Here is a 16,072-nt window from a genome sequence, read left to right on the forward strand (position 1 = left end):
TGATTTTGGAAAAGTCATGTGTTTATTTAATGGTGGACCCGGGACTGGACCTCTAATCTGTTGCTATCTATTTAGGGAGCATATTTCCTTTTCTCCACCTCCTTTTCCCCAAGTCACTTCCATAGCTGAACAACAAGCTTTATCGGAAATAGAGCCTAGACATCTAAGAAGCTTTAAAAAGCCTTTTGCCATTTCTCAGGTAAGATTGTTCCTAGATATATGATGTAATCACTTTCTGGTGTCTCCTAAAGGGCACCTTTCTTGAACATTCATACCTTTCCTGTGGTGTCCAGGTATTTCTTTAGAGTAACGGTGAGCTGGAGGTGGTGATGTACCTCTATCGTGTCAGTTACTCGGGAAGCTGAGGTGGGAGGATCTCTTGAGCTCTGGATTTGAGACCAGCCTGGGCAAGACCCCCAGCCCCATCTCTAAAAAACAAACAAACATCTGCAGTCTGTCATGAGGCTGAGGGAAAAAGAAAAAGAAAGATTTAAAAATTTTTAAATAATTATAAAAAAATAAAAACAAACAAACAATTATATTAACAATGGAGCAGATCAAATGTTAAAATGCCTGGTCTCTGAAAACTGCTGCATTATTCCTGCTATCTTCTAAATCTTGTGATCCAGGCCTTGGTGTGCAGGTGTGGGCCTTTTAGCAAACTAGCACCTTGACTTTGAACATTGCTCACATTACATTTTTTAAAAAAGTTTCTGGTTATTAATGGAATACATGATTTTTGTGCATAAACTAGAAAATGGGGACTTAAAAAGAAGAAAATCATCTAACTTCAGTAGAATTTTTCATCTTTACTTTTCTGCAAGCATTCTTGTGAAAAAATTTTTAACATAATTCTATAAGAGAAAAGATTTTTCTTATGCTTAAATACAATTCTGACTATGACATTTGGCTGCCACTCTTAATTTTTAGTAATAATTTTAGTGTTTTGCCTTTTCTGATATGCGTGGTAGGAAATTATTTTTGTCAAAGTGATCTATGCACTTGGTAAAAAATCCAGTAGTACAGAAGGACTTTTGTTGAAGAATGGTAGTTTCCTTCACCTTCTCAAAGCTCACAGAGGGAACTTTTTAATTTTTTTTAACTGTTTCTGTATTTAAATGTTCTATTGTTACCTTCTTAACCTCAAGTAATTTATATGCTTTTCCTTCCATGTTTAGATTTATCAACTTTTACCTACTCTTATGAAATGAAAATGTAGCTCCTTAAACTAGATTTCTTCTTTATCTCGCAAGTTTGATATTTATATTACTTTTAAGATTGTAAGGTCACCTTTGTTATTTCTTTTTCAACTCTTGATAATATTTCTTGATTTCCTATTTTTTAAGCCAGTGATGTTTGGATTGTTATCAGTTCTACAGTTTACTTTTTACCAGTGACACCTTAACATTGCCAAAGCCCTGAACCCATAACCTATATTTGTGCTTTGCCCCAAAGTTGACTTTCTTATTTATAAATGATTTCTTTTTTTTGAGACAGTTTCTCTGTTGTGTGGCCTAGAGTGCTATGGCGTCAGCCTAGCTCACAGCAACCTCAAACTCCTGGGCTCAAGCGATCCTCCTGCCTCAGCCTCCCCAGTAGCTGGGACTATAGGCATGCGCCACCATGCCTGGCTAATTTTTTCTATATATTTTTAGTTGGCCAGTTAATTTCTTTCTTTTTTTTTTTTTTTTGAGACAGAGTCTCACTTTGTTGCCCAGGCTAGAGTGAGTGCCGTGGCGTCAGCCTAGCTCACAGCAACCTCAAACTCCTGGGCTCAAGTAATCCTACTGCCTCAGCCTCCCAAGTAGCTGGGACTACAGGCATGCGCCACCATGCCCGGCTAATTTTTTCTATATATGTTAGTTGGCCAATTAATTTCTTCCTATTTATAGTAGAGATGTGATCTAGCTCTTGCTCAGGTTAGTTTCAAATTCCTGGACTCAATCCGCCCTCCTCGGCCTCCCAGAGAGCTAGGATTACAGGCGTGAACCACCGCCGTGGCCGGCCTAATTTCTTTCTATTTTTAGTAGAGATGGGGTCTCGCTCTTGCTCAGGCTGGTTTCGAACTCCTGACCTTGAGCAATCCTCCCGCCTTGGCCTCCCAGAGTGCTAGGATTACAGGCGTGAGCCACCGTGCACTGGCTTCATAAATAATTCTTAAAGTTAAAAATTCATAAGTAACATTTACGTGGTTACAATTCTGTAGGTGATTCCTTGCCCAGTGTGTAAGGGTTAAATAAATCTTAGACTTGCGCTTCTAATCAAAAGAGGATAAATCTAGTGTGAAAGTCAACTGGAGGTTTTTCTTCTCTTTATCAGTTGTTTAAATTTGTGTTACCTTCTAGTTTCTTCATATTTGGACAATAAAAACACTTTCATCTGGTCTTTCTAGTTGCCTTTTAATGTATTTATGCATTATTTGCCTCTATTTTTTACTCAAAAGTTTTCTAGGTTCTCAGTCCCATGTGTTCTGTCAAGTCTCCTTTCCCTAAGCTTTGTGCCCAGATTCCTTCATCTTTTCGTGCTATACTGGATTGATTGCTCTCTAGGCCTGCGATCGAGCTGCCATCTTCAGGCTTTTCTCCATGGCCGAAGTGCTGTTGCCTTTTCCCATGTCTTCCTCATTTTTGGTGTATGCCCTCATTTTGCTGCAGTACATGCTTGAGTAACTTCTTAAGAAATGGTTTGAAGGAGGTACATTTTTCAAGTCCTTTTCTATCTGAGCATGTTTACTTTAAAAGTTGTCCTAAATTTATTTTCTTAAAGAACTGACTTTGGTTTGTTTTCTGTTTACCTTTTTTTGGGGGGGGGACAGAGTCTCATTCTGTTGCTTGGGCTAGAGTGCCATGGCATCAGCCTAGCTCACTCACAGCAACCTCAATCTCCTGGGCTCAAGCAATCCTTCTGCCTCAGCCTTCCGAGTAGCTGAGACTACAGGCATACGTCGCCATACCCGGCTACTTTATTCTGTATATTTTCTTTCTATTTTTAGTAGAGATGGGGTCTCGCTCTTGCTCAGGCTGGTTTCAAACTCTTGACCTTGAGCGATCCGCCTGCCTCAGCCTCCCAGAGTGCTAAGATTATAGACGTGAGACATCACGGCCCTGGGCTTCTTTTTACCTTTTAATGACAGTTTTTTGTAGCTGTTTTCATGAAGGGCCTTTTGTCATTCAAAAAATATTGCCCTTGCCTCAGTTTCCTTGTCTGTAGAATGAGGATAGTTATACCTATCTCATGGTGGTTTGAAAGATAGAGAACATATTTAAAGCATCTGGCACACAGTAGACATTTCGTACAAGTTAGTTCTTGCCTCCCCTTCCCTCTCACCCAACACACGTACTTGTCTGCTTGGCCAAGATCAGATGCACAAACCTTGGCAGTGGGGTAAGGTGATTTTTCACTCCTGGTTATAGCTATGGCTCTGAATGACAACCTGGATCTGAAGTTGAAAGTCAGTTTTAATTTAACATAAAGACTTAGAGCCAATCTTCCTGTTTAAAAAACCTAAATAGGAATGTCCACCGTGGGTGCCATTTTACTTCAATGTCTTGGGCAGAGGATACCAGCCCCTTTTGAGGAGTGTTTACTTTTTATATTTTGGAATCTGGCTTATAGCTACTTGCTGGGCCATTTTGTGTGTGGGATGGGGGAGGGGGAGGAGATGGAGAACCGAAAAGAGATAAGGGGGGAAGGTGATTAACATTTGTTTTTTCTTTCTTTTTTTCTTCTTTTTTAAACCAACAGTTTATCCTGACAGAGACATTTGTTAATGTCCTGCTCTGTGCAGGACAAGCTAGAGAACTGAGACAGTGCTTCCGAGCGAGATAGCACCAGAATCATATGTTTGTAGAAACTTTTTTCACAACACGAGGTGTTTTTACATATATTCTTTCTTTTAACTCTCACAGTGGCCCTGTGAACAGGTTTATTTAACTATGCCATTTTACTGTTGAGGAAGCCGAGGCTCATGAGGTTGAGTAAGTATCCTGGGGTCACATAGCAGGTGAGCGGCAGAGATGGGATTAGAATTGCGTGATTCAGAAACCTGTGTTCCTGCCCTTATGCCATGATGTCTCATGCCAATTATGTGCTCATAATTAGGCCCTGCAATTAGGTATCCTTGGTGACCAGATAACTCTGGAGTGGTGGATGGACCATTAGAATTTGCTTCTAAGCTGGTGTCTGAGTGATCCCATTTAGAGCTCTCATTGCTGGTGAGTTAGAGATGATGAAAAAAACAAAGGAGAAATGGGTAGTATACCAGTATACCTACAGTGCCTGTTTATGTTTTATTCTCATCAAGATTTCCACCACAAATAAATTGATAATCATTTTCGGTGAACACAGATGTGATAGGGAAGGTGGATGACTGAGTCTCCCAATGTGCCAAATTGACACCAGGATTGAGTACTTTGCTGAGGACTTGTTGACAGGGTTAATTAGATAATGTTAGCAGGCTTAAGAAGAAAACTGCAACAACTATGGGTTGCTTACTATTGCCTTTACAATTGTGGAGATTGATTAAAATAGATTGTGGTAGAGGTTTTTGAGGCAGCATTGAGTCTCAGTTTGTTCACAAATTAAGACTTGTGGAAATTACAGGCGTATATCTCATTCCCTTCTTCCTCTTCCTTCCTCAAATATCTAACCACAAGAGGGAATGATGACAAGTAAAGGAATCAACCAAGTCAAGGGACTTTTTTCTTTTTAAAGGATATTTTGGAAGACTGAGGACTAAGTGATTAGCTTAAAATTGGAAGGCAAATTCTGAGGGCAAATTCTTCTGCCGTTGATCTGTAGGGGATTTCATGCATTAAAATATTCGTAGAGCAGTGTTTTCCAAAGTGTTTTCTTTGGAACTCTAGATGCTTGGTATCTGGACTAGTAGGTTTGGGATATGTTGCATGCTCTGTGCCTCTGTTGGAGATTCACAATATACATTAAAGATGCCAAAGTCCCTTATTTCAAAAAACTAGTTTGTTTTTGTCTAAGCCAATATTTCACAAACTTACTGGTTTCTGAACATTTTTTCCCCAATTATCATCTGTTAACATCTACTCAGGAATGTTCTACAGAACAGGCTTTGGGAAACTTCTTTGTGACCTTTAGTATTAATTTTATAGTTGAGAGTTTCATGTTTGACGTAAGTTATAGCTTTTCTTTCTTTTCAGTGTGCTGTGTGCATATGTATTGTATTTTCCTTTATATTTCTTGATTTAATAGTCAATTACCAATGCTTATTATGTGTGAGATACTAGGAATGTAGAAATGTAAGAAATGGTCCTAAACATCAGATAGGTAGGAAAAGATAGATAAGAAAAACAATTACAGTACAGTGTGATAATATCATAATTCTGATTTTATTTAAAAAATTGTGTGTATGTGTGTGTATTTGAAGAATTACCAAAATGTTTACAGTAGTTATTTCTGGGATTATGGATGATTTTTATTACCTAGTTTCTACCTTTCTAAATCTAGCAATTTAGTTCTACAATAAACATATTTCTTTTTAAATTGGTAAGCAGGGGGAAGTTATAAAAAATGCAGGAGAGGCCGGGCGCTGTGGCTCACGCCTGTAATCCTAGCTCTTGGGAGGCCGAGGCGGGCGGATTGCTCAAGGTCAGGAGTTCAAAACCAGCCTGAGCAAGAGCGAGACCCCGTCTCTACTATAAATAGAAAGAAATTAATTGGCCAACTGATATATATATAAAAAAATTAGCCGGGCATGGTGGCACATGCCTGTAGTCCCAGCTACTCGGGAGGCTGAGGCAGGAGGATCGCTTGAGCCCAGGAGTTTGAGGTTGCTGTGAGCTAGGCTGACGCCACGGCACTCACTCTAGCCTGACGCCACGGCACTCACTCTAGCCTGGAAAACAAAGCGAGACTCTGTCTCAAAAAAAAAAAAAAAATGCAGGAGAAAGAAAGCAAAGAAGCAAGTGAGATTGAGTGGTAGATTTTGGTACCTGTGGGGGAATCTTTTCACCATAGTTCAATATCTAAAGTCTAGAGTTTATATTACTAAGTGGATGTTTTTTGCAAGCTGTTTATATTTTTCTTGCTTTGGGTTATTTTCTTTAGCAATGAACTGGGCACTATAATTGCTAAAATCTTTACCAAGAATTCTCCATAGAAATTGCCTCAGAATGAAATGTAGGCTTGTTGCAAATCTTAGGTTATATGGATGTCCTCCAGCTTATTTTTTGAGTGCTTTTCTTTTTGGACTTCTAGCTTTTATTTATTTATTTATTTCTTGAGACAGAGTCTCACTCTGTTGCCCTGGCTAGAGTGCTGTGGCGTCAGCCTAGCTCACAGCAACCTCAAACTCCTGGGCTCAAGCAATCCTTTTGCCTCAGCCTCCCGAGTAGCTGGGACTACAGGCATGCACCACCATGCCCTGCTAATTTTTTCTATATATTTTTAGTTTGCCAATTAATTTCTTTCTATTTTTAGTAGAGACGGGGTCTCACTCTTGCTCAGGCTGGTTTCAAACTCCTGATCTTGAGCAATCCTCCCGCTTTGTCCTCCCAGAGTGCTAGGATTACAGGCGTGAGCCACCATGCCTGGCCTCTAGCTTTTATTTAATGTTCCATCTAGGCACATCAGATGATAAATAAGAAAGGAAAAGATGATGTTCACTTGCTCAGTGCTGTTAAGAGATGAAGTGAAATGAAGGAATGCTTGCAAAGTGGTTAGCGCTGTGCCTGGCACAGTCACCACTGTTGCAGGTTCATTCCTCTTATTCCCAGTTTAGATGGTGATGGGAGCTGCAACCTCCCAGGGCCTTTCCTTAGCACTACCTAAAAGACTTTTAGCATTTTCAGCTAATTTACAACTAAAAACTGCTGAACTCCTCTGTGTGCTAGCACTGTGAATATGTCCTGAAAGCAGAAATGTGTATCTGGCTTCCTTACTGTAGACAGCTGACAGTCTCCTTGGGGAGAGAAGGGGAACGCAGACAAACCAGGTTAAATAGCTGGTTTCGACTTGTAGCACTAGAGCCTGGAGCAGCTGCTCTCTGTCTTGGTGTGTTGGAAGCTCCTGTGAGGTGTGTCCTAAGTCAGTCGTTACAGGTCTGGAACTTTGTAGCCATACTATACGCCTACCAGTCTCTCCCATTGGCTACATTCCTTCTTGGCCTCAGGAACTTGGCACAAGCTGTTACCTGTGCTTGGAACATTATTTCCCTACTTTTTGCCTGATTAACTTCTCTGCTATCTTCAGGCATCAGCTTAGGTGCCCTGTCCTAAAGGAGGTTTTTTCTAACAGCCCCCGCTGTGGTTTAGACCCTCCTGCTACTTCTCCCTTAGCCCCTTGCATTCCCCCAGCCATTGCGTCACTCATTGAATCACTCCCGTATTGTTGTTTAATTGTTTACTTTGCTTATCGCACTATATTCTCCAGGAAGGCAAGACTGATGCTTGTCTTCCTTGGCATTGTATAACCTGAGCAGTGCCTGGCACATAGTAGGTGCATCATAAGGCAAGAATCTTGTAATATTTTCTTTAAGCCATTTTCATTGCAAGCTTGCACATAGGAATTCCTCATAGGTGTCTGCATGCTCGGAGGGTCATGTTCCATCTTGTCTGTGCCCAATGGACTGCAATTTTAGAATCAGAGCTCCAGAAACTAAATATGATGTAGAGGAAGATGGATGAAGGGTGGGTGTTCAGAGAAGTCTCTGTAAAGGTGGTTAGACAAATGGAGCCTCGAAAAATGGGAAGGATAAAGGTAGGTGAGCAGACAGGCGTTCCAGGAAAGAGGGCATAGGAGGAGAGGTACAAAGGCAGAAATGCTGAGGGTGTGTTTTTGAGACCAACAAGAGCCTGTCCTGACTTGGATTAAAAGATATTAATGGTGTTGGTTGGTAGATTATTGTGCATCTTATTAAGGCTTTGAAACTTCAGGCAGGGTGGGCACACTGATCATTTGCTAGTAAATGTCAACTTTCCAGCCCCTTAATTTTGACTTACACCAATCCTAGCTCTATCTGACTGTAGCATAAAACACCACCATTGTTACCCAAGTTGAGATCTTCCTAGTTGTTTAGGGAACTAAGCATTTTATACTGACTTAAAAGAATCTGGAAATGATGGAGCCTTTCTGTTCATCCATCTGTTCATTCATAGATCCATCCATCTGTCATATATTCAATTTAGTAAGTGCACCTCCAAAATGGTGGGTGGTCTTTTTTTTCCAAGCTAGTGGGATGCCAGGTTACCCTTGACTCAGGACCACCCCTGCTGAATCTGCCATTTCTACTTCTAAATGAATAGCTTTTTGGGTCTGGTTGTTCCAGGAATACTCTCTTGTGGTTTTGGATAGTTTCTTAGTTCCTCTGAGGCTGATCAACTGGGCACAGACAAAATTGAAATTCAGGAACCACAATCATCTCCCCAAGGCCCACATAGGCCTGGTCCTCTGAGGATGCCCTGCCGGAGCAGCTGATGACCTCTCTCTCGGGTGTGTTTTCCAAACTCACAAGTTTGTGTTTTCAGATGACTTCATTAAGTTAAAAAAATGTTTCTGAATAGGTAATAAATACATGTAAATGATAGGAGATGTAAGTAGCACAAAAGCATACACTGTAAGTGCCTTTCTTTCATCTTCTCCAGACATCTGGACCTCCTCCCCAGAGCACCAGATTTTTTTTTGTTTTTCCAGGGAAACTCTTGAGTGTAAGCATGTATATGTATATACCCACATAGACCATTTTCAGTACAATACACTACTGTACGCACTCTTCTGCTCCTTCCTGTTTTCACTTGGTGTATCTTAAGTTCAGTCCTCTTCTGTACATAAACATCTGCTTTCTTTAAGGACTATATAGTATTTCATTGTATAGAGATACTATGTATTTTTTAACTGTTCCCTTATTGACAGACATTTAAATTGTTTTTAACTTTCTTTTTTTAATTATAAGAGTTATATATGCTCAAACACTACTAGAGGGAAGAAAATAGGAAATAAAATTCTTCTGATCTTCTCTGGATCCCCTTTTTTAAAAGAATTGCTGTTAACACTTTATTCAGAAATAGGCTTTGCACAAAGAGCAGCTCTCTCTCTGCCTCATATCCAATGTACTACCTAACTAGCTGGTCTGTTATCTAATGTATTGACCAGTTAGTGGATTCCTAACTTTGGTCTTATTGGAAAAAAAAAGTACTGACTGGTTAGAATGGATGCCCAATCAATCAGAATGGATGGCATACCAGTGTGAAGTGATTGATTATATATCTCTGTTCTATTCAAACAGAGGTCTGTGGACTGACAACAGTGTGCAAATGTAACTGGCCCATGACAAGATAGATCCAGAAGTTGAGAGCATTTAGAAACTTTTATAGCAAAATGGCATTGCTATGACATCTAAGCAGGTGATCAGTGGAATTGTCTTATGGAACAGGGTAGTTTGTGTGTGTCACATTTGTGTGGCGAGTCACATCTGATCTGGGCTACATATAAGCCATCCATGATAGGACTATATACTGGTCTTAATAGCTCTAAAATAAAAACACTGGTCTTTCATCATAGTTTGAGAAGCACTTATCTATTTATCCATCCATTCATCTACTTACCTATCATTTTATTTTTTTATCCGTCCTTACGATTATCTTTTATGTATCAATATCAACCAATCAATCATACCTTTCATTAACTTAAGAATAATCAAAGAGGCTGAGTCTCAAAATGGAAATAAATTCTATAGCACAAAGGTTGTATAGGATCTATTTTCTAAAATATTTTATGTCTTTGTGGCTTCTACACTCGCACATTGTTTTAAAAGTATGCTTTGGCATACCTCAATTCCAAACACTGTAGATATATCCAATTTCTGTTTTTCTGTAACTGGTCTACTTATAAGCACTGTCAGCTACAGACTCAGAAACCAAAACATGGTGACTGGAGAAAAGTACACATGCTAGATTGTTTATTTAAAAAATTGCTTTGTGATTGCTTCTCTGCAAATATTAAAATACAGAATATCTTTTTCCAGTTTTCCCTTGAAAAACTTTTTTGACCTAGGCATTCAAAAATTGAGGCAGCAACTCTGATAACTCATCAAAAAGGAGAAGACACAAGCAAAGGATGTGACTAAAATGAGCAGATGTAACTTTTAGTGACTTGATTTTTAAAAAAGCTGGCTTTAAAAAAGCTGGCTTTGTTATATGGGTAATACATACTCTTACCAAAAAGTTCAAACAGAATGAAGGATATAAAGTGAAAAGTAGAAGTACTCACTGCACTATACTCACTAGGTTTACTCCTCAGAAGTAACCACTATTTTCCATTGCTTGTGTTATCTTCCAGGGATTCATTATGCATATAGGTATTCAGGACTTGATTTATAAAAACACCATCAGTTGGCTGTTTTGGCATGGTGGGAACCACAGCTTAGGTAGTCCCTGTTACTGGTTGACCATCACACAGCCTCAGGACAGAGTAGAATATAAATATGTATTAAATTCTAGAGAACTGGATGTGATGCCTGGTGAGGAGCCTCGTAATGAAAAGCCTTGTCAGTAGTTCAGAGCCTGAGATTTGGCTTTGTGGTTCAGGATATTGATGTGTTTGGTGCTCCAAAACTGATCAGGTTTTTGAGGACTGTCTGATGTAGGCCAAACTGGGAAGAAACAGGGATAACATTTTAATTGCAGTTTTAAAATTACAAGCAGTAACAGGAATATTCTGCCACTCTGAAATGAAGATACTTTTAAGAGTGATTTAATCGCTGGAAAGTTGCTTTTTGGTGATGCTGGAAAAGGGAAGAAGAGAAATCATTTGAGGGATAGTGTGATCATTGAAGGGATATTAGAGGTAAATTTGATAGGTTTTGGTGATGGATTAGATAGGGGCAGTGAGGAGAAGAGGTGGCAAGGAAGATTTGTGGATTGCTGGTTGTATAGTGGCAGGGATGGTGGTGTTTCTAATTATAATAGGCAGTACTGGGAGGATTGGAAGAGGTTGAGAAATTTTTTAACATGTTGAATTTGAGGTGACTTTAAGATATCCAAGGAAGTTATCTAGAGGACAGTAGTATACACACACACACGCGCACGCACACACACGTATGTATACTTACTCAAATCTAGGTGTGGATGAGATCTCTTAGAGAGAAATTACAGATAGAGTGAGAAGAAAAGAGAAGTCTCAATAAGACCCCATGAAGGAGATGGAAAAGGAACAGCCAAGGAGGTAGGAGGAAATCCACAAAGCGGCACCTTGAAGCTAGGGAAGACAATGTTTCAAGGAGGAATGGTTAGCTTTGTGGCATGTTTCTCAGAGGTCAAGGAAGATCTGAAAAATGTCCAATGAATAGTTTTTCCATTGAGGACACTTTCTTTCTTGGGGTAGGGCAAGAGCAGGGGCATGAGGTACTAATTCATGTGACAATTCAGATCATTTAGTTTTGAGAAAGAGAAAAATGAAGATAATAAGAATCTCAATTAGATAAGATGTGGAGAAGATGTTTCTTCCCCCATAGTCCCGCAATTCTCATATAATCTACAGCATCTCTCACTTTATAGGTCTAATACTTTAGAGGGATCATTTATTTAAACATCCTATTAAAATGGGGTCTGAAATCAGGGTGTTATAACTAACTGAGATAAGTTATGAGACTTGGGTGAAAATATTACTCCAATTGATAAGATAATCACCTTTTGTGAGAAAAATTACACTTTTCAATCCTAGCTGTGGCAAAATCTTTGTAGCACATAGGACTGTTATTGCTGGGACACGTCATACTAAATTATAGCCATAAACATAGCAGGTATGTTTGGGAGAGGATCAATTAAAAATTTATGGTACAGAATATTATGTAACTGTAGTTTCAGATAAATGTTTATCTTTCCTATCTCTGTTTCTCTGTTTGCTGAAACTGATATTGATACCTGGCAAAGGGGATTCTGAGATTAATGCAGGTAAATTCCCCAGCCCAGTTCACCCTTTCACAATATAAAGTAAATAAAACCTATGTGATTATATCAAACTGGTTTGAGTTTGGATGCATTTTGTAGTTAAAGCTTGTATTGTGGTTGGAAGGCTATTTTGCTGCACTGCATTTTGTTAGTTTGGAAGCACTTGGCAGCCTTGTTATAGGTTTAGGATTTGTATAAACGTGTGCATTTAGGAGGAGGGATTAGCAATCATAAAAGAAGCAATAACTTCAGTGCTCCTTACAAAATTACTTGTGTTTTCTGAAGATGCACTCTTTAGTACAATTGTCCCCACTTTTATGGGTCTTTGTTTTATATACTGTGTGAAATAGAAGCCTATGCATATGGAACTTCTGGGAAATATGGATTCTTGTTACATAATTATATCCTCCAACATATATTTGGGTATTTGTGTATTTTAACTTAAAATTCAATCACAAATCTATATTATAGAAAACTCTGCAGGAAGGAAAGACAGGAATGGACAAAGGGTCAGCTACTTAAAAGTTAAGCTATAACCAAGTGTACTTTTAAAACAATCTCTCTTTTACTTAGGCTTTTAAAAAAGTTTACTTATCTATGGTCTAAGAAAGGTTAAGCTTGAGTTATTGATCTTGCATTTCTGTATTCTCAGTATGAAGATGGCAGGGGTTGTGCTTTGGGCTTTGGAAAGCTGAGTTCTCAAGCGAAGGTCCAAGGCTGGAATCCGTACAGTGCACAGTGGAGCCATTGTTCTTTGTATTTGTCTGTTACTTACATTTTAATAACTACTGAGTAGTAAGTGATTATTAACAGATATTTAACTGTAGGAGCAGAGTAGAGTGTAGGGTCATTATGGACAATTTGGAGTATCAACATTAAAGAAACGATTTTAAGGTTAGATCCCAAATTGTTGAAGCTTTGCCTGAAACTTTGGCAGGTGAATAGAGTGAAGGATGAACCAGCACAGCCTTTTTTAATTATTAGCCATAGTGAAGTGAGTCAAGTTTTGCCACAGTGCTTTTTGTTTAACCTAATAATTGGCCAGCCCTGGTTAATTGGTTGAAAACCATTAAAAGACTCAGATTTCCCAGTTGCACATGCATTGGAATGTACAACTTACCTCATGTGTGTGAATAAGGTGCCCATGGTCTGCCTAATTAAAGTGTATTCTCCATACTTACCTTGAAGCAAAGCGTCAGTAACAAGTCCAGTTTTAAGAGTTTTTGGAAGGCTCTTCTGAGGTCTTATAAACATCTTGGTGACTGGTACATATCTTATGGAGTCTGGGTTTGAGAGCTGCTAGAAAAGAGTATTATACATTTCCAAGTGAGGTGTAAACTGATGCCATGGAGTTGCTTCAGCTGAAGTGAAAGATCATATTTACTGACACTTATTACAAATGGGTTTTTAAAACAATGTCTGTTTTGTACAGTGAGAGTAAAGTCTGCCAAGAGTAAAACAAAAAAGTTACATTGTGGAACAAGATAAAAGAATACTGTATAATAATGTCAAATGCCACTAAAATATGAGATTTCATTTCTAAAATGTAAATATGAGCTTCTAAATGAATATTTTAAAAATCTGATTTTTTTATTTGCCACTGACTTGATACATAAAATATTTATGGCTCTGAAAATATGCATATCTAGGCTATTAAAATAGAAATTACATCTGTATAGTAAGTAAAAAAGAACTAAGCCACAAATGACATTGTATATTAGTGATAGCTTAGGAATTGATTTTTATTTTTATTTATTTATTTATTTTTGAGACAAAGTCTCGCTTTGTTGCCCAGGCTAGAGTGAGTGCCCTGGCGTCAGCCTAGCTCACAGCAACCTCAAACTCCTGGGCTCAAGCGATCCTACTGCCTCAGCCTCCCAAGTGGCTGGGACTACAGGCATGCATCACCATGCCCGGCTAATTTTTTCTATATATATTAGTTGGCCAATTAATTTCTTCCTATTTATAGTAGAGACAGGGTCTCGCTCTTGCTCAGGTTAGTTTTGAACTCCTAGACTCAAAGGATCCGCCTGCCTTGGCCTCCCAGAGAGCTAGGATTACAGGCGTGAGCCACTGCGCCCAGGCTGTTTTTTATTATAATAGACCAAAAGTAGTTTATTGGCTATAAGTAAAATGTTTTTAGCTGTCTGTTCTAAGACTAGAATGACATATTTGATTCAAATTGTATTGGTCCTAATGTTTATTCCCTGACAAAGCATTAGTTTATGAAAACCATCAGGGGGTAGGAATTGTTTTTTATTTTTATTTTTATTTATTTAATTTTTTTGAGACAGAGTCTCACTCTGTTGCCCGGGCTAGAGAGGCGTGGTGTCAGTCTAGCTCACAGCAACTCCAAACTCCTGGGCTTAAGCGATCTTTCTGCCTTAGCGTCCCAAGTAGCTAAGACTATAGGCATGTGCCACCATGCCCAGCTAATTTTTTCTCTATATATTTTTAGTTGTCCAATTAATTTCTTTCTGTTTTTAGATAGGGTCTCGCTCTTGCTCAGGCTGGTTTTGAACTCCTGACCTCAAGCAATCCGCCCGCCTTGGCCTCCCAGAGTGCTAGGATTACAGATGTGAGCCACTGCTCCCAGCCAGACATTTTTAAAACTCCTTTAAGATGTGATTATGTGGCTGGGCACGGTGGCTCACGCCTGTAATCCTAGCACTCTGGGAGGTTGAGGCGGGCGGATTGCTCGAGGGCAGGAGTTCGAAACCAGCCTGAGCAAGAGTGAGACCCTGTCTCTACTATAAATAGAAAGAAATTAATTGGCCAACTAATATAGATAGAAAAAATTAGCCGGGCATGGTGGCACATGCCCATAGACCCAGCTATTCGGGAGGCTGAGGCAGTAGGATTGCTTGAGACCAGGAGTTTGAGGTTGCTGTGAGCTAGGCTGACGCCAGGGCACTCACTCTAGCCTGGGCAACAAAGTGAGACTCTGTCTCAAAAAAAAAAAAAAAGTGTGACTATGTGGATCTGATAAGTAATTCATGTGGATCTGATAAGTAATTCAAAGGGTTTTGCTCTTGCTCTGAATGGGTTTTGAACATGAGGAGAGATTGCCTGGAATTAAAAATTGTTGTTTTTTAAAATTCTTGATGCTAGTGGAGAGGCATTTATCCGAATACAGTGGTGAAGACTAGAAATACTGCTTAGAGGGATTTTGTAAGAAAAGTAGGCCCAACTCATGTGAAAAGTGGGCTATATGAATCAGAACGATCCAAGAAGCCATATTAGTGCCCTCGTGCAGTTATGTGACTGCTGTGCTTATTCAAAGGTGAACTTTTGAGGAGGTGATTTTTTGAGAGGTGCAGAAGATAAGGGGTTAAGTTGAATAAATGTCCAGAAATTTAAGGTTTTATCAGGGACCTTGAGATGTTTGTAGATGTCTTTTGCTATGGAACAAGACCAGGAACGTTGCCTGAGTTGTCTATAGGAAGATAGAAGAGGTAGCTTTGGTCTACTCAGAATAACAAGGAAAAACAATTTATTCCCTTAAAGGAATTTTAAAGCTTTTTTTTTTTTTTTGAGACAGAGTCTTAGTTTGTTGCCCGGGCTAGAGTGCCATGGCGTCAGCCTAGCTCACAGCAACCTCATACTCCTGGGCTTAAGCCATCCTCCTGCCTCTGCCTCCCGAATAGCTGGGACTACAGGCATGTGCCACCATGCCTGACTAATTTTTTTATATATATTTTTAGTTTGCCAATTAATTTCTTTCTATTTTTAGTAGAGATGGGGGTCGCACTGTTGCTCAGGCTGGTTTCAAACTCCTGACTCTGAGCAGTCCTCCCGTCTTGGCCTCCCAGAGTGTTAGGATTACAGGCGTGAGCCACCGCACCTGGCCTGTAAAACTTTTGAAATGGGCTGATTTGAAAGCAGAGAGAATGTAATCATCTGTCTTTAAGGGGCATATTGTGGTGGTTCTTTGTGGTAGGGCAAAGAGAAAGTATCTGACTTTAGACTTGCTGGGCGTGCGTAGGTGCTGATATCTGGCTTTTGAACTACTGGTGCAGTGTTTTTGCTCTCAAGCATGATAGTAGAGTGGCCAGCTTTGATTTGCTTCCTGCCTGAAGCCTGCTTTGGCTGAATTTAAAAACCTGTTTGTTTCGCCGGTCAGCCGGCCTTACCCATAATTCCTGAACTTTGATTAT

The 16,072-nt window shown here is 39.5% G+C and overlaps 1 protein-coding gene across 3 annotated transcripts in view; it reads left to right on the plus strand.

The window, feature by feature from the left end:
- The window catches only part of WWTR1 (WW domain containing transcription regulator 1), a 133,889-nt gene that overhangs the window by 5,045 nt on the left and 112,772 nt on the right, over positions 1-16,072 (plus strand). The window lies entirely within an intron of this gene.

Source organism: Microcebus murinus, chromosome 1, assembly GCF_040939455.1.
Source record: "Microcebus murinus isolate Inina chromosome 1, M.murinus_Inina_mat1.0, whole genome shotgun sequence".
In the NCBI taxonomy this organism is placed as follows: Eukaryota; Metazoa; Chordata; class Mammalia; order Primates; family Cheirogaleidae; genus Microcebus; species Microcebus murinus.